Here is a 22,671-nt window from a genome sequence, read left to right as displayed (position 1 = left end):
TCTATCTACGATGGTACCCTGATCTTCATTTATTTGTGTCCCAGTGCTGGCCATTTACTGGATATTGATAAAGTGACCTCTGTGTTCTATACATTGAATATACCTATGTTGAACCCCCTGATTTACAGTCTGAGGAACAAAGATGTGAAAAATGCTTTTAGGAAAATTATTAGCAGGAAATTTCTTTCTTAAGAAAGGATGAAACTGAGGCTGACAACTTTTCCACCCTGTTTATTGACCTTTAGTTTTAACTAATGGAAAAGTCAGTTTAGTATGGGTGTTCCCTAATTCTACAGGCAATGAAGCCTCAACCGCAAAATTGGGCCAGAGGCTAATGTTAGAGCCAGGTCCTGTTACATATGTCTAATTCTTTATCATTTTAAGGTTGATTTTTTTTTTTCACACTCATTCATTGTTGATAGAAGTTTAAATTAGTCTTCTTTATGGAAGGTAATTTGCTATTATTTGAATGTAATACATAATTCACCTGGAATTTGAAAATTAAACATGCAAGTATCATTTAAACCAATAATTCTAACAATTGAACCTGCAAAAGTTTACCGCTTTCAAAGTATTCATTACATCAGAGCTTATAATCAGTTCAGTTCAGTTCATTTGTTTAGTTGCGTACTACTCTTTGCAACCCCATGGACCGCAGCATGCCAGGCTTCCCTGTCCATCACCAACTCCCGGAGCTTACTCAAACTCATGTCCATCAAGTCGGTGACGCCATCCTACCACCTCATCCTCTGTCGTTCCCTTCTCCTCCCACCTACAATCTTTCCCAGCATCAGGGCAAGCTATTGAAAATATCTGCCAATAGGAAATAGGCTAAATGAAATAATTTGAACTTTTATATATTTTTTTCAGGAGTAGATTTACCCTTCATATAATATTCTATATTTCATATTCTTACTCTTTGTCTCTCATTTTGTTATTACTATTTTACTCAATATTGGTTAAGCTTTTGATATATATTTCAGCACTCTTTTGTGAAAATTTATAAATGAAATTCACTGAGATTCCTTGTTAATTAATTTGATTTCCATGGCAATATGTGTAGATGGTAGAGTCTTCTCTGAGGCTCAGTGATAAAGAAACTGCTTGGCAAATGCAGGAGACACAGGTTTGATCCCTGGGTCAGAAAGATCCCTTGGAGGAGGAAATGGCAACCTATTCCAGTATTCTTACCTGTGAAATTGCATGGACAGAGGAGCATGGTTACAGCCTATGAGGCCACAGAAGAGTCAGAGAAGACTTAGTGACTAAACAACAGCAACCACATGCAGGGTTAGGGTTAGGGTTAGACTCCCTCAAATATTAAGTCCTACATGACTTTTTCCCCCCTGCCATCCATTTCAATTATGATGGTAACTCATATTTAAACCTCACTAAATTTTATAATAATGTCATCTGTGTCTGTAGTTATACCACTGTATTGAATTTCACTTCAGTTCAGTTGCTCAGTCCTGTCTGACTCTTTGTGACCCCATGGACGGCAGCACGCCAGGCCTCCCTGTCCATCACCAACTCCTAGAGCTTACTCAAACTCATGACCATAGCAGAGGTGATGCCATCCAACCATCTCATCTTCTGTCGTCCCCATCTCCTCCTGCCTTTAATCTTTCCCAGTATCAGGGTCTTTTCTAATGAGTCAGTTCTTCATGTCAGGTGTCTGAAGTATTGGAGTTTCAGCTTCAGCATCAGTCCTTTCAAAGAATATTCAGGACTGATTTCCTTTAGGATTGACTGGTTGGGTCTCCTTGGAGTCCAAGGGACTCTCAAGAGTTTTCTCTAACACTACAATTCAAAAGCATCAAATCTTCAGAGTTCAGTTTTCTTTACTGTCCAACTCTCACATCCATACCTGACTACTGGAAAAACCATAGCTTTGTTGGCAAAATAATTTTTCTGCTTTTTAATATGCTGTCTAGGCTAGTCATAGCTTTTCTTCCAAGGAACAAGTATCTTTTAATTTCATGGCTGCAGTCATCATCTGCAGTGATTTTGGAGCCCTCAAACATAAAGTCAGCCACTGTTTCCCCTGTTTCTCCATCTATTTGCCATGAAGTGATGGGACCAGATGCCATGATCTTAGTTTTCTGAATGTTGAGTTTTAAGCGAACTTTTTCACTTTCCTCTTTCACTTTCATCAAGAGGCTCTTTAGTTTTTCTTCACTTTCTGCCATAAGGGTGGTATCATCTGCATATCTGAGGTTATTGGTATTTCTTCCAGCACTCTTGATCCCAGTGTGTGCTTCATCCAGCTCAGCATTTTTCATGATGTACTCTGCATATAAGTTAAATAAGCAGGGTGTCAATATACAGCCTTGATGTACTCCTTTCCCTGTTTGGAACCAGTCTGTTGTTCCATGTCTGATTCTTACTGTTGCTTTATAACTTGCATAGAGATTTCTTAGTAGGCAGTTAAGGTGGCCTACTATTGAATTTATTCATTATTTTTTTTTTATTGGAACCCTTGCCTCTTTATCATGTTATCTTTCCCAGTGCATATAATGAATAAAATTTTATGAAATAAAAGCAATTTTACTAGTGAGACTTTCCTTGCTGTCCAGTGGTTAAGACTGCTTTTTCACTGCAGGGGGTGCAGGTTCAATCCTTGGTTGCAAAACTAAGATCCCAAAAGCCATGAGACACAGTCAAAAAAGTTTTCTTTTTATATTGACTGTTTTAAATTCAGATTATGTGTTCATAATAGGTAGCAACTGTTTCTTTCTCTTGAAGTTTTTGGCTTATTCTTCAGAAGGGTACCATATTATGCACAAGCCTATTTAAAGATAACTGCCATATGATCCAGTAATCCCACTGCTGGACATACACACCGAGGAAACCAGAATTGAAAGAGATATGTGTACCCCAATGTCCATCTCAGCACTGTTTATAATAGCCAGGACATGGAAGCAACCTAGATGTTCATCAGCAGATGAATGGATAAGAAAGCTGTGGTACATATACACAGTGGAATATTACTCAGCCATTAAAAAGAATACATTTGAATCAGTTCTAATGAGGTGGATGAAACTGGAGCCTATTATACAGAGTGAAGTAAGCCAGAAAGAAAAACACCAGTACAGTATACTAACACATATATATGGAATTTAGAAAGATGGTAACAATGACCCTATATGCAAGACAGCAAAAGAGACACAGGTATATAGAAAAGTCTTTTGAACTCTGTGGAAGAGGGAGAGGGTGGGATGATTTGGGAGAATAAACATGTATATTATCATATGTGAAATGAATCTCCAGTCCAGGTTCGATGCATGATACAGGGTGCCTGGGGCTGGTGCACTGGGATGACCCAGAGAAATGGGATGGGAAGGGAGATGGAACGGGGGTTCAGGATGGGAAACACATGTACACCTGTGGCAGATTCATGTCAATGTATGGCAAAACCACTACAATATTGTAAAGTAATTAGCCTCCAATTAAAATAAATAAATTTATATTAAAAAAATAAAGATATTGTGAAATATGGTGGATTAAAAAAAATGCAGCCTGCAAATATCAACTTTATCAAAGTCTGGCTTGTAAAATACTATCTCAAAAATATATACAGTCTGAAATCCCTTGATTGGTAAGCAGTTAACATTTCTAAAAAAGGGCATCCTCTGAGGGCCAGAGATGGGAACTAAAGCAGATGGATGGTGAGATGATAGTCTGACTGCTGAGGCGTGACCAGTAAAGAGAGTGTGGGTGGAGAGTCTAAAGTAAATGATAAGCCCTAAGGTAGTTGAATAGTGTGTGAGAGGATGAATTAGAGAGCAAAGTCTTCTGACAGTAAAAAGGTGTACTGGGTTATAAATCCAATTCCACTCATGGCAGTAAAGAAACTAACTTTACAAGAAGGGTTTTGTCCACAGAAATCAGTAGTGAGGTGGGACTTGTGACATCTGGAAATTAGACCATTAAGGTTCTTTTTGGGTATCTGGCCAAGATTGAAAATGGTGTGGCCAGCATGGGTCACTGTGAAGAAATCTCTGCTAAGCTCTAGCAGGAGGGAAGGCAGGGTCAGGAGAAGCTAGTCCTTAGGGTTCTGGGCAGAGAACTCCAGATATGAACTGCAGCTGAGATGTGCAACTAGAATCTCTAAGACTGGCATGCGTGCATGCTAAGTCACCTCAGTCGTATCTGACTCTGCAACCCCGTGGACTGTAGCCTCCAGGCTCCTCTGTCCATGGGATTCTCCAGGCAAGAATACTTCTGTGGATTGGCATTCACTTCTCCAGGGGATCGTCCGAGCCCAGTGAGCTGGCTATAAAGTGAAAGATGAATCCTGCAGAGTCCATCTCGTGACCTTATGTGATAAACTACACCATCATTTCTTTCAGTACCAGAATTTAGTGCCTGATGAGGAGTTAGTTGGCTAAGGTCACAGTTCTAACAAGTAAAAGATAGTATAAAGATTTGAACTCAGGTCTACTCACTTCAAATCTTATTACCTTAAACTCTCTTCCATCTTCATCATTTTCTTGAAATGAGCATAAATTGAAAAGAAAACAAACAAACAAACAAAAACAACTCAGGTTTCCTGATCCTCTGTAAACACTATTAAGTCAAAACTTTGAAAAGATAATGATATAAAAGGGATTTTTTTTCCATTACATATATATTTGAAAAATGGTCAGTGAAGCTAATTTTACATGGTATGAATGGATTTCGTTATTATAATGATCAGACATGTCCAACTCATTGCAACCCCAAGAGCCATAGGCTCTTCTGTCCATGGAATTTTCCAGGCAAGAATACTGGGGTGGGGTGCCATTCCACATCCCAGGGAACCTTCCCAACCCAGGGATTGAATTCAAAACTCTTGCATCTCCTGCACTGGCAGGCTGATTCCTTATCACTGACACTGAAACAGGAAACCAGGTTCTGTTCTTGGATCCGAGGAATGAACTCCACAAACTAGCAAACACTCACACAGGCAAAGTTTATTTTAAAAGATAGAGATGCAAAGCCCTTAGCATAGATACTGACAGGGGGTGAAGAGCCCCCAAAAGGTGGGGATTATAACAGCTTTATATATTTATTAGTATTGATATGTACATTTTTGGTTGACTTGTAACTTTAATATGCATAATTTTTGACCAATTAGTTTAAACTTCACAACATCCAGTTTGTCATTTTTATGGCTCTCTTGGATCACCAAGTTTCTCAGTTTTTCCAGACACTGTAACACTGTTCCTTGACACTTTCTTAAGACCCCAGGCCACTATTTATGGGCTAGATATGTATGTTTAGGAGATAATTGTCTACCTTTTCTCCTTGGTAGACTAGATAGCAGTTCATGATTGTATTTCCTGGATCTGAATGTTTTATGACTTACCAGACCAGGAAGGCATTCCTCTGAATGCTTGGAAATTGGAAAAAGGAGTGAGATGCTTACTTAAGAAGAAACAAATTGAAATTGAAAAAAAAAAAAAAACAAAACAGAAATTGAGGTTTCAAAGTCTTACACTGTCTAGAAATTTCTACCTCAGCACCACCTGAGAAGCCTAATGTTTGCAGATATAAATACTTTCACATGTTCTTAATAAATATCATTGGGTTGTCAAGATCTTTAGACAGTGATTGAGAGTTCCTGATATGTGCTATATTCTATGAACTATAAATAATTTGAAATCATGAGAGAAAATATTGAAGAAACAATAAAATACATTTGTCTAAAATTCCAATTCATATTAGAATTCGAAGGAGGAGGGAGGAGGGTTCAGGATGGGGAACACGTGTATACCTGTGGTGGATCATGTTGATATATGGCAAAACCAATACAATATTGTAAAGTTAAAAAAAATAAATTAAATAAATTAAAAAAAAAAAACAAATAATCTGCTGAAAATTTCAAGTTTTTTAATATATTGTTTCCTTCAAATGATATCTTGATTATAAAATCATCAGCACCAAAGGGATATTGAACATAAGTGAACAGGACCTAACCTAAATAAAAATCTGTATAAGCAATTGCTCTCTCCTCCTAAAATTATAAAGAGTGCCTCCATGTTCCTTTCATGGCCACAACCTAAGATAAAATGAATGCTTCTGAGAACTTTAAATTGTGTTGTTTTCACAACTGGATTAATTGCTAATTGAATACAGGCAGAACAGAATATGCAATTAATTAAGCTTTTGGAAAATATTTCAGGGATTAACTAGCATACAATAATTTAGCACTACACAATTGTGATAACCACTGTTAAAATTTTGTTTAGAATATTATTCCAATTTATTTCATACTTTCACAGATAACATAATCACTATATATAGCATGCTAATATAACTAATACTTTGTTCCTCCCCTGCAAAGGGAACTATATTTGTGTTAATATATGATTTAACATATATAGTTTATGATTTAAACTATATTATGGGGCCCTTCAGTTTATTTGTTTACTTATTTGCATTATTAACTAGTGTAATTTGTTGTAAAACTCTTCATTCTGCCTTAATTAGGTCAGCACATCCCCTGATCCTCCAAAAGACACCAAAGGGGACTCCTGTCTCCCTACTGGGTTCATAGCATTACACTAGTTAATTCCTGTCTCTGACTCTCATTTCCGTATAGGGCAAAAGAAAACATATGCAAATAGATTTCACCTAAAGTGAACATGGTAGGATAAAATCAAAGAAAAGAGAAAATTTTTGGATCAATTTACAAAGGTTCAATTTTATATTAATTGTTCTGGCTATACTCATGCATTTGTTGTTCAATAAATATTTTTAAATTGAATTCTCAGGTCAAACACTGTAAGTGGCACAGTAGAAAAATGGTGAACAGGATAGCAAGTGTCATGCTTTTATGGAATATTTAGACATGGAGGGAGATTTCTTATTTATTCTTATTTATTTATTCACTACTTACTTCCATGTGTTATGATGGAATATTTACAGGGTGATACAAGTGCATAAAAAGGGTACAAACAAAACTAATTTGATACAGTTACACTCTCTCCTGACTGAGCAAGTCTATTAAGCCTATTGTTTTTTTAAAAAAATGGAGCCTTTAGGGAAGTAAGTTTAATTGACATGGATAGAGCAGTTGCTCTTCTCATGATACCTCACTAGGGCCTCTCAGGAACAGAGAAAATAGATGTAAAAAAGATCTTTTGTGCAAAACAGCAAAGAGACTCTATTGCTACTCTTCCTTAGTTTGGAGAGAAGATTAAGATCATTAAGGCCTGCTCCCTACACTCAATTTAGGCACAACTGAAAATAATGGGAAACTTTCAGAAGGTTGTACTGGTGGGTTATAGGAACTTATGTCAAAGTACTAGAGCTTCAGCTCTCCGAATCTTTAGAGATTTAAAGAACAAAGGTCAAGAAACAGGGTAGAAAAGCTGTCACCCTCGGTTTCATCATTTCTTAAGAAAGAAATTTTCTGCTAATCATTTTCCTGAAGGCATTTCTTACATATTTGTTCCTAAGGCTGTAAACTAAGGGATTTAACAGAGGTATAATCAATGTATAGAACACAGAGGTCACTTTATCAATAGTCATTGAATGGCCAGTGCCAGGGCGCAAATAAATGAAGATCAGGGTACCATGGTAGATGGGATGCACAAATGGAGAATCCTTTTCTTCTTCCCTCGGCAGAACCTGTTTTAAGAATGGCTGCTATGATGAGGATATAAGAGAGGAGAACTGTTAGAAAGCAGAGCGCTTCCACTAAACTAGTGAAGACCACCAGTACAACATCATGGATGTAAGAGTCAGTGCAGGACAGAGAGAAGAGAGGGGAGATGTCACAAAAGAAATGGTTAATTTCACTGGAGCAGAAAGACAGGTGAAAATATTTGTGGTGTGGGCAATTGAGCTCATGGTGCCTCCCAGAAACGCTCCAATTGCAAGCTGGCAGCAAATCCTCTTGGACATAATAACGGTGTAAAGCAGGGGTTACAGATGGCTATGTACCGGTCATAAGCCGTGACAGTCAAGAGAAAAGACTCTGTGTCCACCAAACAGCAGAAGAAATAAAACTGTGCAGCACAGCCATTGTAAGAAATGGTCTTCTTATCAGAAATTAAGTCCACAAGTAATTTGGAGGCAATGACTGAAGAGCAGCAGGCATCTATGAAAGACAAGATGTGAAGAAAAAAAGTACATAGGGGTGTGCAAATGGGGACTGGTTGTGATTAATAAAATCATCCCAAGTTTCTCCATGAGGGTTAACAGAGTAAATGGACAGAAAAACAGGAAAAAGAACACTCTGCAGTTCTGGGTGGTCACTGACTCCCAAGAGAAAGAACTGTGACTTCACAGTGCTGTTCTCCACCTCCATTCTCTTCAGGGTTCCTGGAGGTTGGAATTTTGTCAGGGTACTGATTAGGATGTTTATAATAACCTGGAGAGTCATAAAAAATAAATATGAAAACAGCTAAAGTAATTAGAACATAAATTCTAAATCCACTTGGGCATCCTGGTAACCCCTAGGCATATGAACAGTAAGCACAGAAAATGTATGTATTTCCAGCTGAACTGATAACTTACAACTTCTATTCCTTAAAGCTATCATTTTCCACATTAAATGACACATCAAACCAGTGGGTGAACTCTAACCTCTGAACCTCTTACTTTCATTTACTCTCTCATCTTTCACCAGTGTGAATGATCATGGTTAATCACATTGCATATAGCAAACTCTGAGTAATTCACTTCTGTTCCACTTTGTAGTATTTTTTTACTTGCACAACAAATTAAAGTATTTCTATTTCAGTTGAAACCTTGCCTAGTTAGAGGAGTCAAAGTACTTTATCTCTCATACATTGAGAAGCAACTTTGCCTCTGAGGAACAAAGGAACTTCTAAGAGTTGCTTGTAAAATAGAAAGAGAAAATATTCAGAATTAGTTACTGAATCAGTAACAGAATTAGTAACTGAATCCTAACTCTATTGCTCAGCAGTTGCAATTCTTTAGGCAGGCCAAGTAATCACTAAGTTTAAGTTTCATCATCATTAGTATGAGAATGACAGTGCCTGTCTCATCAAATTATAGGTTAAATGAGTTTTCTTCTACAGTTAAATATCTTTAGCATCTCATTGATTCACTGTTCTAAAGTTGGCAACATATTAATAGTAGTTAGTACATCCATTTTTTATTTTTTAGATTATAAGCCAAGCTATGGAATCTAACTAGAGAAATTTTCATGCTTGGACAATTACTGAATTAATCCAGGCAATATAATGAGTATTCAGGAATATTTCAATGTTTAACGATAAATTGTAACAGATATTTAAAAAGGGTCACCTACCCACTTCTCTTAATGATGTCTGCATTCTCTTGTTATTGCACTAGTCTACAGTTCTGTAAATTGTAAATAACCCGGAGAAACACACATGATACTTGTTTATAGACAGGTACATTTTCTTTCCAGCATACAGACAACTGATTTGCTCTGTAGTGGAAAGGCAGTTTTGTATCTATTATCAGTTTATTTGTGAATTCCTGATTTATAATATTGTGTGCCGAGGTCCAGCCCCGGCTGATCCAGAGTATTCAAAGCGGGGACAGCGTCGGCGAGGATCAGGATACAATAGCTTCAATTAGATATTAATTAGAGATATAAAGAGTAATAGAATGAGGATAGCTCAGCAGGAAAATTCAGTGGAGAAAAGAGGCCGAGTAGCTTGGTTTACACGGGAAACCAATAAAACTTCAAGACAAGAAACTTGCACCACTTACGTAGGCCGCAGGCGTCCTTCTGTTCTCCTAAAGGAGAGGAGACACTGAGGCCTCCCCGGTCGGATCTTAGAAGCCCAGGCATAATTAGTAAGCATGGCAGGCTCTGCATTCCAGATTGAGATTCAGCCAGAGTTTGAGAGGGAGAGAGAGACATGGGGAGACCGGTATTTTGAGGAACTGATCCCAATTCTTTATTTTCCAGAGTCTGTTTTTATACACTGAGATGTTATACAAAAGTCATGCAGGGTCAGCAGTCCTGACTTTTATTAAAGTCAGGTGCTTCATACAAATGTATACAGAGGTCTTAGGGGTGTTACATCATCTTCTGGCCAGGGGGGCCTGCTGACAATTTATGACCCTCTCCTTGTGACAGCGGTCAGTCAACCAGAACACTTATTTCTCCAGGGGTGATTATTTTTGAAACAGACACCACCTTCCGAAGGTAACAGATAAAGTTACATTCCTATAGGGTGAGGGTGTAGTGAGTTTTAATTAAGGAAAGAATTTACTTAGGCAAAGGTCCAACGTGATTAATATCAAAGGTTAATACTTATTTCTTCTATATATTCATTAATGTGTATAAGGACAGGGGATGTGGAGACTTAGCAGTAAACATTGGCTCAACAAATGAAAAACCCTTCACCAATACAATTTCCAATCAGCCCACTATACTTATACTAATAGTTTTCTAACTTCTCTAAAGAACATGTTTTTAGAAGGTTTAAAGCATCTCGTGCCTCTCATGGTTGGGAGGCTATGAGCCATCACATGTGGCCGGACAAGCCTGTCAGGCAGGCTAAAGAAACTTCAGAGGAGTTTGTAGGTTGAAACACTCCTATCACGCCCAGGAATTATTATTAACTGGAGCTCTAAGTTAACTCCTTCTCCGAAAGAGGTGGTGGGGGACAGACCCCCGTAAAGTCAGAGGTGTAGGTGACAGCACAAAGTAGTAAAGTAGGCAGACTCTGGTTTTGGGGGTAGATGCTCGAGAATTTCCAGGGGGACTCCTTTGCGTATGCCGAGCCTCCTTCCTCATGACCTTTTCCATGGGCGGAGGTCCTCCCGCCAGCTCCCCGCAGTGATTCTTTGAATTATCTTTTGTAACATTTATAGCATCTTAATGAGCAAAATACGTAAAATCTCTTACATGTGCACATTTTATATAAGTATAAAGTTCATATGTATATATATAGTGAAAGTGAAAGTCGCTCAGTCATGTCCGACTCTTTGTGACCCCACGGACTATACAATCCATGGAATTCTCCAGGCCAGGATACTGCAGTGGGTAGCCTTTCCCTTCTCCAGGGGATATTCCCAACCCAGGGATTAAACCCAGATCTCCTGCATTATAGGCAGATTCTTTATCTGCTGAGCCAGCAGGGAAGCCCATATATATATATATATATATATATATAGAGAGAGAGAGAGAGAGAGAGAGAGAGAGAGACATACATATATATATATATATATATATATATACACATTTTATGTCATATATAATGTTGTATATATATATATATAAAATGCATATATAATTCTTCCTTAACAATCTACATCACACAGCTCCTACAAGTTCAGCATTTGCATAATGTCTGATATGAATATATTTTCATTTTCATTTTATATGCTCTATCTCAGATTATGATCTAACCACATTACCAAAATCTTATCCTCCTCTTTTTTCTCAATTTATTCCAGATTTTTAATAAAATTTAATGTCTTTTAAAACTTTTCATACATTTAGAATTAATAGGCATAATGCAACTATTTACCAAGCTGTTCTTTGGGTATAGAAAATGAACTATGGATACAATAATGATTGTGGATTCTGGTTACTTAATGTCTATTTTTCTACATTTGTTCTGTTAGCTAAATTAACAGCTTCCCAGGTCACTCAAGTAGTAAAGAATCTGTCTGCTAATGCAGGAGATGAAAGAGACAAATTAGAGTGTGAAAATCTGGCATGGATACATTGCCATCTTATAATTTTCAAAGTACTTTCTCATCTAACTTAATTCTCACAGCTCTTTAAAATATGTTGATCACCTCTACTGAAAAGGAACTGATTATTTCAACCCAGTTAACAATCCAGGATTGCGTAACTTTGCAATCAAAGAGTCAGGGCCAGAGTTTGGACATTCTGGATCACTGGGCACGCTTCAATAAATACTACTTCCTCAGAAATGGAAATGTTAGAGACAGTGGTACTTAAAAGATTAGTATAACCAAGACAGTTATTCCCCAAAACTCAATGTGCTGAATTGGATATAGGGATATTAGCTTAAAGCTAGCATAAATCTTGATTCAGAGTTTGTGCTCCAATAGGCAGGTTTACATCTTTTGACACAGTATCTGAGAAGATGTGCTGTGGTGGTTGAAAGCATGGATGATAAATCCAATGTGCCGGGCTCTTCCACTTCATATTTGTATGACTTCAGCAAAATTTCAACAACTACAAGATTTCATTTTATGATATGTAAATTATGTATTATAGTGACACTTGTCTACAGGGTAATGATGAGGATTAAATGAACTAATATGTGTATTTTCAATAGTGTTTTTCACACAGTGAATATTCAATGTGTGATGTGTGTGTGCTTAGTGTGTCCAACTCTTTGCAACCCCATGGATTGTAGCCCATGAAGCTCCTCTGTCCATGGAATTTTCCAGGCAATAATGCTGGAGTGGGTTGCCATTTCCTCCTCCAGGGGATCTTCCCAACCCAGGGATCAAACTCAAATTTCTTCTGCCCCCTGCATTGACAGGCATATGCTTTACCACTGTGTCACCTTGGAAGTTAATATTATTAAGCTATTGAGACAAATTTGAACTTCTTGAGAAATTAATACTTACTATTTTATTATCAGCCAGGATTCCCTTTTCCTCTAAGCAAAGGGTTAAGCAAAGAAGGAAAGCATCACTGATCTACTAGTTAATTCATTGGAATTATCCCATTATGAAATACAGATGGCTTCCTCCTTAGAAAATATTAACTCTCCTTGAATGATATCCCATCTGTTTTGTTCTGCAAACATAGAGAAAAGACTGTCTATTGACTAAGGAGTGGAGCAATTGCCACTTTCTGAAGGCAATAAAAAGATACAATTATATCTTTTCTGAGCTATCCTTTTCTTTGTAACAATGAAAAATGACTATTCAAAGGTGAAAGTGAAAGTGAAGTCGTGTCTGACTCTTTGAGACCCTATCGACTGTAGCCTACCAGGCTCCTCTGTCCATAGGATTCTCTAGGCAAGAGTACCGGAGTGGGCTGCCATTTCCTTCTCCAGGGGATCTTCCCGAACCAAGGATCAACTCAGGGTCCCCTGTCTTGTAGGCGGAGAAATCAAATAGAGAGACTCATCTTTAGGGACAATGTTTAAATAAGCTTGAGGCCTTGACCATGAGAAACAAACACTTCTTTGCTGAGGTTGTTTTTCTACCAAACCTCGTATTTCTATTCACAGATGTACAGGACCTGAAGAGAACAATTTATATAGAGAACAGTAATTGGAGAAGGAAATGGCAACCCACTCCAGTATTCTTGCCTGGAGAATCCCATGGACAGAGGATCCTGGTAGGCTACAGTCCATGGGGTTACTAAGAGTCAGACACGACTGAGCGACTTCACTTTCACTTTTCACTTTCCTGCATTGGAGAAGGAAATGGCAACCCACTCCAGTGTTATTGCCTGGAGAATCCCAGGGACAGGGGAGCCTGGTGGGCTGCCATCTGTGGGGTCGCACAGAGTCGGACACAACTGAAGTGACTTAGCAGCAGCAGCAGCAAGTGTAATAATATTTCAAGTTTATTACACACTTCAAGTCTGAAAGAAAACTTCAAGATTCAAAAAAGAAACATAAAAGCTAAATAGAACAAATGGAAAGGGAAAATAATACAGGAAATAAAAAACAGACTCCATTTAGGAGCCAACTACTATCTTTCTATGTACTTGGCAGGTGAGCATGAAAACAGGATTTTGGAAGAGTTTAGCAAAATCATCTATTCCTGCAGAAATTCCTCTTTATTGATACTAGTCACTACTTGATTTTTTTTTTTTCCTACTCCATTAAAAACATTCTTCTAACCCCACCCCAGTACTGTTACTTGGGTGTTGATAATTGATGGCATCAATGCAATACTGTAAGAGAAGATGGATGATAAACAGATTGAGTCAGCCTTAATGGATATGTACATGCTTTGAAAAGAAATAATAGGTGATTAGAACAGTGTTAACTGATTCTTAATCAGAGTCCAATATAGTGAGAATTGTTTTAATATCATGTGTCAAATGTTTGCGCTTTTTTGCTGCTATTGTTTTTGTTATACGTATCTTGATCATTTAAAACTTGTGTTACTCTGGGAATATTTATTCTCAAACTATCAGTTTCTACATGTAGAACAAGTGACTATGAATTTAGAAGAACTTAAAATCCCATCAAGTTCTAATACCCTGGGATTAAGGTAAGAATACTTACCAGATCACTATCTTTTTCATTTACCTTCTGTCTATACTGTGTCAGCAGTGGTTCATTTTTCACAGGAAAAGTCAATTTTGATACTTAGAGAGAAAAATTGACCTACTGCAATATTTTTTTATAATCTGATTTGAATGGCCTTCTGTGTTCATAGAAGAAATTTGTGCTTCCCTCAGGAAGACTGCTGTTCCCTAGGATAATTCAAGACCTTTTATATTTCTCTGAGGCTTTTGAGACTAGTTTTCTGATTTCACATCAGATCCCAGGAACACACACTGATACCTCACTCCCACTGGGAATATTTACTGCATAATTACAGTTTTACTGAGACTGAGAAACTTTTTAAACACAAAATTAAGTGATGTCATGTTTTTCTACACGTTAAGAATGTCTCAGGGAAACATATTATTATATTGTGGCTCACAAAATGCTATGCTATTATATGTAAAATTGTATTATATATTTGCCATCTAATTTTATTTAACCTGCTCAAAGCAATTTATCAAACAATTAATAAGCTATACTAGGATGGTGGAATAAACTGGTATAGCCTTAAATTGGTGCAGTGATGCTCAGGCCAAAGCTGTGATGGCATCTTTGAGGAAGAGCAGGAAGATAAAGACTCTGAGTTCAGGAGCTTCGGATGATTCAGTGACAATGGACTCTCCCACAGGAGTGCTTTCTACTATATGTCAGGTCTGGGAAACCAAATGACAATTTTTTTGTTTCTTCTGGAAAAAAAAAAAAGAATAAGGGAGAAAATATGTTTATATTAACTTCAGAAAATTATAGGCATCACTTTTTTTTTTGCTTTATTTTTTATTTTTATTGAACACTCTTTGAAACACAATCATCAAATAACTCAAAATGTTTAATGTCCCAGTGGATCCCACTGACTAAAAGATTAAAATTCGAGTATGAGAAGAAATCAATGTAATTCCAAACTTTAATCTATCAAAATAAATCGAGCTGATGAATTCAGTTAGGTATTTTGTTGGACCTTGAAACATAATCAGTGATCTAATTTAGAGCCTGAAAGAGATCAACTCTTACTTTGGGAAATGTCGTAAGTCTGCCAAAGTAGGGTGACAGCTTTTATGATCCTATATAATCCATGCTAATTGTTCTATTCAGTTATCAGTCACATAAATTTGCAGTGGGTTTGTACAATTCCCTTGTTGGGGAGTATAACCCATCTCTTTGAAATTAGTGGCTCATAAGGACAGTTACATTTGGAATTGTGCAGAATATACAAAAGAGAATTTCAATATATGCTGAAGATCATCATCACTTTTACCTATCAAATTAAAAAAGGGATTTAATTAATTATAATAGTAGTGGTCAGTGTCAATAAGGACTGAGAAAGATGTAACTCTGGTACACATTTTTCTGGAAAGCCACTGGTAACATATTTCCCAAGTCTTAGCCTTGAAAACCATAAAAGCTATATGATTTTTAAATGAGATTTTTTTTCTTGACAGTGAAAGTGGGTCTCCCCATCATGTCCAACTCTTTGTGACCCCATGGGCTGTAGCCTGCCAGGCTCCTCTGTACATTAAATTTTCCAGGCAAGAATATAGGAGTGGATAGCCATTCTTTTTTCCAGGATATCTTCCCAACCCGGGGATCAAACTCAGGTCTCCCAAATTGCAGGTGGACTTATTCTTTGTTAGTTATTAAAAGAAATAATTTAATTACATTTTGATAAAATTGAGAAAAAAATATCTCCAAAGCTACAATGTAACATTGTTTAGAATTCTAACTATAGGGAAAGTTAACAGTGAAAAAATAGAACTTTTTTTTTTAAACTATAGGGCATCATATCTTGGGTAGAAAATGATCATGTTATTTAAAATTATGGTTTTGCATTTTTAAAAATATGGTTAATTTAAAAAATAAAGATATCAAATTGTACATGTAGTGTATATACGCAGATGTAAGTGAAGATGTATATGTAGAGATATGAATGCACAGAGATATCATATGTTATCACTCTCATTTGGCTACAACCCTAAAAAGATAACTCCTTTATCCATATTAAGAAAGGCAACTAAAAACTTCCCCAAGGTCTCTCAAGTACTACAGTGCAGTTTCTATGTAAGTAGGATCTACCATTCAGACATTTTCCTGAGGAAAAAAAAAAAAACAAATGAAAATCAGGCAATTTTATTCTCTGCCCTCCTTCCTAGCAGCAGGAGAATTATAACATGCTTTCATATATACAGTAATGAGATTGATTCAAGTACTGGAAATCTTGGTATCCAGTATACCTGGTATATTCTCTATGCATGCATGCCAAGTCACTCAGTCATGCCCGACTCTTTGAGACCCCCATGGGCTGTGGCCCGTCAGGCTCCTCTGTCCATGGGATTCTCCAGACAAGAATACTGGAGAGGGTTGCTATGCCCTCCTCCAGGGGATCTTCCAGACTCTGTGATTGAACCCAAGTCTTTTACTTCTCTTGCACTGGCAGGTGGGTTCTTTACCACTAGTGCCACCTGGGAAGTGCATATTCTCCATACCTTGAGCTAATTTCTTTAAAATAGAAAATTCTTCAGTTCTTTAAATTGAAAACATTTCACTTTCCTGAAGTCATACTCTTTTTTATTGCCTGACCAAACAACAAATCGAAGCAAAACGAAACAAAAACAAATTGTAGCAATAATAGCAACAAAAATTGAGTGTTTTGCCTACTTCAGAGTTAAAACAGAAAAATCAACTTGGAAAATTTCCTTCCTTAAGTTTTAGACTAATAATAAGAAGCTAATCCATGATAAAGCCATAGCTTCATCATTTTATGCCCTCTTTATTCTTAGTAATATTTCTTGTTCTAAAGTCTACTTTCTACTTTGTTTTATATCAATATAAATCATGCATGAGATGCTTTCTGCCATTGTATATTTAACTCAATACATCTTCATAATTGAGATTTCTTTAGAAAGCAGTTTAAGTCACTCATTTTAGAGGCACATGAGTTTAAAAAAATGAGTAACATCAATGTAAATTACACTCTACACAGCTATAGGAGTTACCAAAAACTAATTGAAATCTAAAGTTAAATAATAGAAGAGTATGGAATTTTACATCAGTATGTACTGAAGAGCATCAATGCCTGTAGTGTTTCCATATTAAATAATCCTCTTGATTATGCCACACACTGATTTTTAAATCACGATCAGAGGACTTAAGTAATATGTATTTCCATTTTTTCAGAATAAGAATAAAGGAATTGTGTCTCTGAATTAATCAAAAAAATTAGTCATCCTTTGTCAAGATAGATAAGAAACATGAAAATTTATGCCCTGAAAATGGATTATTTATTATTGATTTGAGTCAAGGTTAATATAACATTTCTGCTACTTTCCACTGATATTCTAGTTGATGTAAATATCAAGTAAGCAATGATTTGTAGAAGAATATATTTTATTTATGAATATATAAAATAATGTTGGTTATCACTACATATCAAAATGTTAACCAGAAAAAAGTGATTTACATAATTCACCCTTGTAAGTTTGAAATCATATAAGCATTTGAAATTACCTCATTGAACTGTTTTCAAGTTTTTACTTCATCCTCATGGAAATAGAATTATTTCTCTTAATATTTTTCTCAAAAGGTTTGAAATTTCATTCAAATACAAAGATTATAGAACACAAAACAGATGTGTAAGTAGTTCTAGCAAAACTGATAAGGCAACAGATGAAAGAAAATATAAATATGATTGTTAATTTCAAATTAGATACATGTGCCTATGAGGGTGAAAGTGAAAGTTGCTCAGTAATGTCCAACTCTTTGCAACCCCATGGAGCACAATTCATGAAATTCTCCAGGCCAGAATACTAGAGTGGGTAGCCTTTCCCTTCTCCAGTGGATCTTGCTGACCCAGGAATTGAACTTGGATTTCCTGCTTTGCAGGTGGATTCTTTACCAACTGAGCTATCAGGGAAGCCCCTAAATATCACATTGCTTAGAGGAAAATGTAATCCTCCCTGATATACACAACCATATAGATTAGATTATTTCAATGTTTAGATTATACTTAAAAATTAGAGCTATTTTAAAGCAATGTTCAAGTCCCAGGAAAGCTATTAGCTCCCAATTTTTACAGAAAATACACTCAATTGTTTTATGGAGACTTTCTAGAGAGTCCTGTTAAGGAGAACTAAGATACAGGCTTGATCAAACTGCCATGTGAAGTAATAATATATGTATAATGATTGGGAAGTGATAGGCAGGCAACACAAAACATACAACATGTATAAAGTATCTGTTTTTGTTCTCAGTATTTAAGAAGCAAGCTAATTTTCTTAAGCCTCTTGTAAATTCTTTCATTCTCTATACTGAGACTTTCTTCCAAAATAAGTTAGAATTGTAGCTACAATGTATGCAAAATTTCATTTCTTCAAGCACCTAGCAAGATACCTTGTAGGCATATGACATAAAATAATAGCTTAAAATATGTTTAACTCATTGACTCTTGACCATTATGTTCTTTCAGTTCAGTTCAGTTCAGCCACTCAGTCGTGTCTGACTCTTTGCAACTCCATAAAACGCAGCACGCCAGGCCTCCCTGTCCATCACCAACTCCCAGAGTTTACTCAAACTCATGTCCATCAAGTCAGTGATGCCATCCAGCCATCTCATCCTCTGTCATCCCTTGCTCCTCCTGCCCCCAATCCCTCCCAGAATCTGAGTCTTTTCCAATGAGTCAACTCTTCGTGTGAGGTGGCCAAAGTATTGCAGTTTCAGCTTCAGCATCAGTCCCTCCAACACCCAGGATTGATCTCCTTTAGAATGGACTGGTCGGATCTCCTTGCAGTCCAAGGGACTCTCAACAGTCTTCTGCAACATCACAGTTCAAAAGCATCAATTCTTCGGAGCTCAGCTTTCTTCACAGTCCAACTCTCAGTTCCAAATAAAACTTAACGTCATTCTCTTTTGTTTCTCTTTAAAAATCTGTCTATCCTTCAAGGCCAAGTAAAAGATGCATGATAGCCACTAATGATTTTTTACAGTCTCTTCCCACCAACTGTATTATGATATTAACTAACACCACTGGCTTGGGAGGTTCTTGAAAGTAAAACTATATCTTTCCCTATCATCTATTCACCAAATTTAAAGTACTAAATTAGTCATTTATTTAAGACTACTTGTTAGTCATGAGGAAAAAAGGAATAACAGAACTAGAGTTTACTGCACATATACAATATGTTTGATATATTATCTATATTTTTGTTCTATATACCACTTTATGAACAAAATCATATTAAATTGGTTTTGTAGATAATGACTGAGTCAGGTCAATCCATATTCTCTGACAAATTTAGTCAGAGCCAGGTATAGTCTCCTGATGTAAAACTCATACTTTTTCCATTGTGTTTTTGTTTTTCTAATCTAAAGTGATTTTTTAAGTGAATTTTTGACACATAATCCATTCAAAATCAGAAAAGTGTTCTTTAATAACCAAAGTAAATATTTAGCAGTTACATGCCTTCAATGTGAAAACAATTTTGTTTTCAGTAGTTTGCTGACTGTGTCCTTGACATCTTTATTTCTCAGACTGTATATCAGGAAATTCAACATGGGGATGACCGCTGTGTAGAACACAGACACCACTTTGTGTGCCTCGAGGGTGTGGAGTTGGGCACACAGTAGAGGAAGAGGATGGTGCTTGGGAAGATGCTGATGGCGGTCAGGCGGGAGGCGCCGGTGGAGAAGGCTTTGCGACGACCACCAGCCGATTGCATCTTCAAGGTGGTGACAACAATGAACATGCAAGACATGAGAATGACGAGCAATGTGATCACCTCATTAAAGGTGGCAACAGTGAAAAGAAGCAGCTGGCTGAGATAAGAATCAGAATAAGAGAGGGAAATCAAGGAAGAAAGCTCACATAAGTGATTGTGTTGAAACCGTGAAAAGAGAATTTGACAACAGCAAACGTGAGAGTCAAGGAGCAAGCCATTCCCCATGCATATGACACGACCACTAACATGGCACAGAGTCTCTGGGACATGACGACTGTGTAGAGAAGAGGGTTGCAAATAGCCACGAAGCCGTCATAGGCCATCACAGCAAACAGAATTAATTCAGTCACCACAAAGGTGCAAACGAGAAAGAACTGCACCATACATCCCCAAAATGAAATGGTTCTGTCTTCTGCAAGTAGGTTCACTGGCATCTTGGGGGCAATGATGGAAGAATAGCAGAAATCCACAAATTAGAGGTGGCTGAGAAAAAAGTACATGGGGGTGTGCAGTTTGGGGTTAACTTTGATGATGACTATCATCCCAAGGTTCCCTGCTATGCTGAAGTTGTAGATGGCCAGAAATACCAGGAAGAGGGGGGCTTGCAGTTCTGGAGAGTCTGAGAAACCCAAGAGGGGGAATGTGGCCCAACAGTTGTATTTCTCTTGGTCAAAGACATGCTTCCTGATGGACAGATCTGAAAATCTGTCTTGGAAATAATATATTAGAAGAGTGAGTGACACATAAAGCATGCTTAGCTGTGCCCTGTGCAGAGGGGATATGAAATGAATCCTGATAGCGGTTCATCAGCCAAGGAAAAAATAGCTGCAGCTTCAGAAAAGAATTACTAGTTACTTTTTTTTCCTCAAAAATTATAAAACTTTATTCTGTTCAAGTTCAGAAATATAATTTTAATGACATACAAATGTAATAATTATAAATCAAGCAATTTTGTTTGTAACATGTAATCAAATCCTCATATGAGACATTCTAATACTGATTTCCATGAATTCTGCAAAATGAAATACTTTTAGCTGATACCATTATTAATAAAAAGTGAAAACACTTGAAATAACTTCTATAATCAGAATTAAGTTTTACATAAAATATGTGCATATTTGTGATGTAAACAAAGATTAGTCTGTGTGGTAAGTAACAACAACTTATTTTTTGCCGTTTAATTGGTAAGTCCTGTCTGACTCTGCAACCCCATGGACTGCAGCCCACCAGACTCCTCTATCCACTGGATTTCCTAGGCAAGAATACTAGAGTGGGTTGCCATTTCCTTCTCCAGGGGATCTTCCTCACCCAGGGATCGAATCCAGGTCTCCTGCATTGGCAGGTGGATCCTTTACCATTGAGCCACCAGGAAACCTATACTTACTTATGCTCATATTTTAAATATGTGATTAGCACTTTAATCATCATTCCTCTTTTTTGACTGAAAAGTTCAGCTAGCAAATTAAATAATGATTTACAGCTTTCGGGAAATAATACCTATTGAGTGGCCTTTTTTACATGTGAGCAACAGAAACTTGAAGAAGCTATGACTTGCCTAGTGACATACAGGCATTGAAGCTCAACTGTAGCTAGAGCCCACGTTCCTTATTTCCCAGTGACACACCCATCTCCAAACAGGCTGTGATTCACATCACAGATTGAGATGAGCACTTCTACTTTGTTAAGATCACATTTTACTGCTCACTTTGCTAATTCTTTTGGCCACTTTAAAGACAAACTTCACTCTCTAAAGCTATAAAAGTTAGTCCAATGTTTATGTGAGGGCTGCAGAGATCTTCTGAAGATCTGTGTAAAGATGGAACATAAAGAATGGATGTTAGGGAAAGCCCTTTTTAGAAATAAATATGGTTAAAAGTCCTAAATATTGACACTTGTCTAGATAATTCTCTCTTCCTTGCTGCTGCTGCTGCTGCTGCTGCTAAGTTGCTTCAGTCGTGTCCGACTCTGTGCGAGCCCATAGACGGCAGCCCACCAGGCTCCCCCGTCCCTGGGATTCTCCAGGCAAGAATATTGGAATGGGTTGCCATTTCCTTCTCCAATGCATGAAAGATAAAAGTGAAAGTGAAGTTGCTCAGTCGTGTCTGACTCTTAGCGACCCCATGGACTGCAGCCTACCAGGCTCCTCCATCCATGGATTTTCCAGGCAAGAGTACTGGAGTGGGGTCTCTCTTCCTTAGGCACCTAGAATACTCATATTGTCAGAAGCATGGATGAAAATTGAGATTCTCCACACTCTGATGACACTTAAAATAAAGGAGTTCTTAATATAGAAAAAAAAAAAAAAAAGGATGGATTTCTTAAACTGGCACATAGACAGGAAGCCCAGTTACATTTGAATCTCAGGGAGATAATGAATTAATGCTATAAATGCATCCCAACTATTCTATGGAGGTTTTCATACTAAACATTCATTGCTTATTAGAAGTTCAAAGTAAATTTACCATTCTGTATTTTTGATTGCTAAATCTGTCAACCTTATATCTAGAAGAATTTAGAATGTTATAGTGAACAATACATTCCACTTGGAACTTCCTTGTTTTAGAACAATAGGGTCTTGCCTGCCAGAAATTCCCTCCATCAAATAATGAAGACTTCTTGCTCAGACTAATATATCTGGTAAAAGGTCATCTCTATTTCCACATCCCTAGAACCAAGTGACTCTAGATGTTTCAGCATTAAAGGTTAGAGGTCCCATGTAGCAGGACTCTTGATGGTCCTGCATGTTC

At 37.1% G+C, this 22,671-nt stretch overlaps 1 pseudogene; it reads right to left on the bottom strand.

The window, feature by feature from the left end:
* Positions 1 to 19,670: 19,670 nt before the first annotated feature.
* LOC139176538 (olfactory receptor 5D16-like) lies at positions 19,671 to 20,603 on the bottom strand (annotated as a pseudogene).
* Positions 20,604 to 22,671: the final 2,068 nt, after the last annotated feature.

The sequence above is a fragment of the Bos indicus genome, chromosome 16, assembly GCF_029378745.1.
Source record: "Bos indicus isolate NIAB-ARS_2022 breed Sahiwal x Tharparkar chromosome 16, NIAB-ARS_B.indTharparkar_mat_pri_1.0, whole genome shotgun sequence".
NCBI lineage: Eukaryota > Metazoa > Chordata > Mammalia > Artiodactyla > Bovidae > Bos > Bos indicus.
Note: the sequence above shows the minus strand (reverse complement) of the source record. Positions and strands in the feature narration are given on the sequence as shown.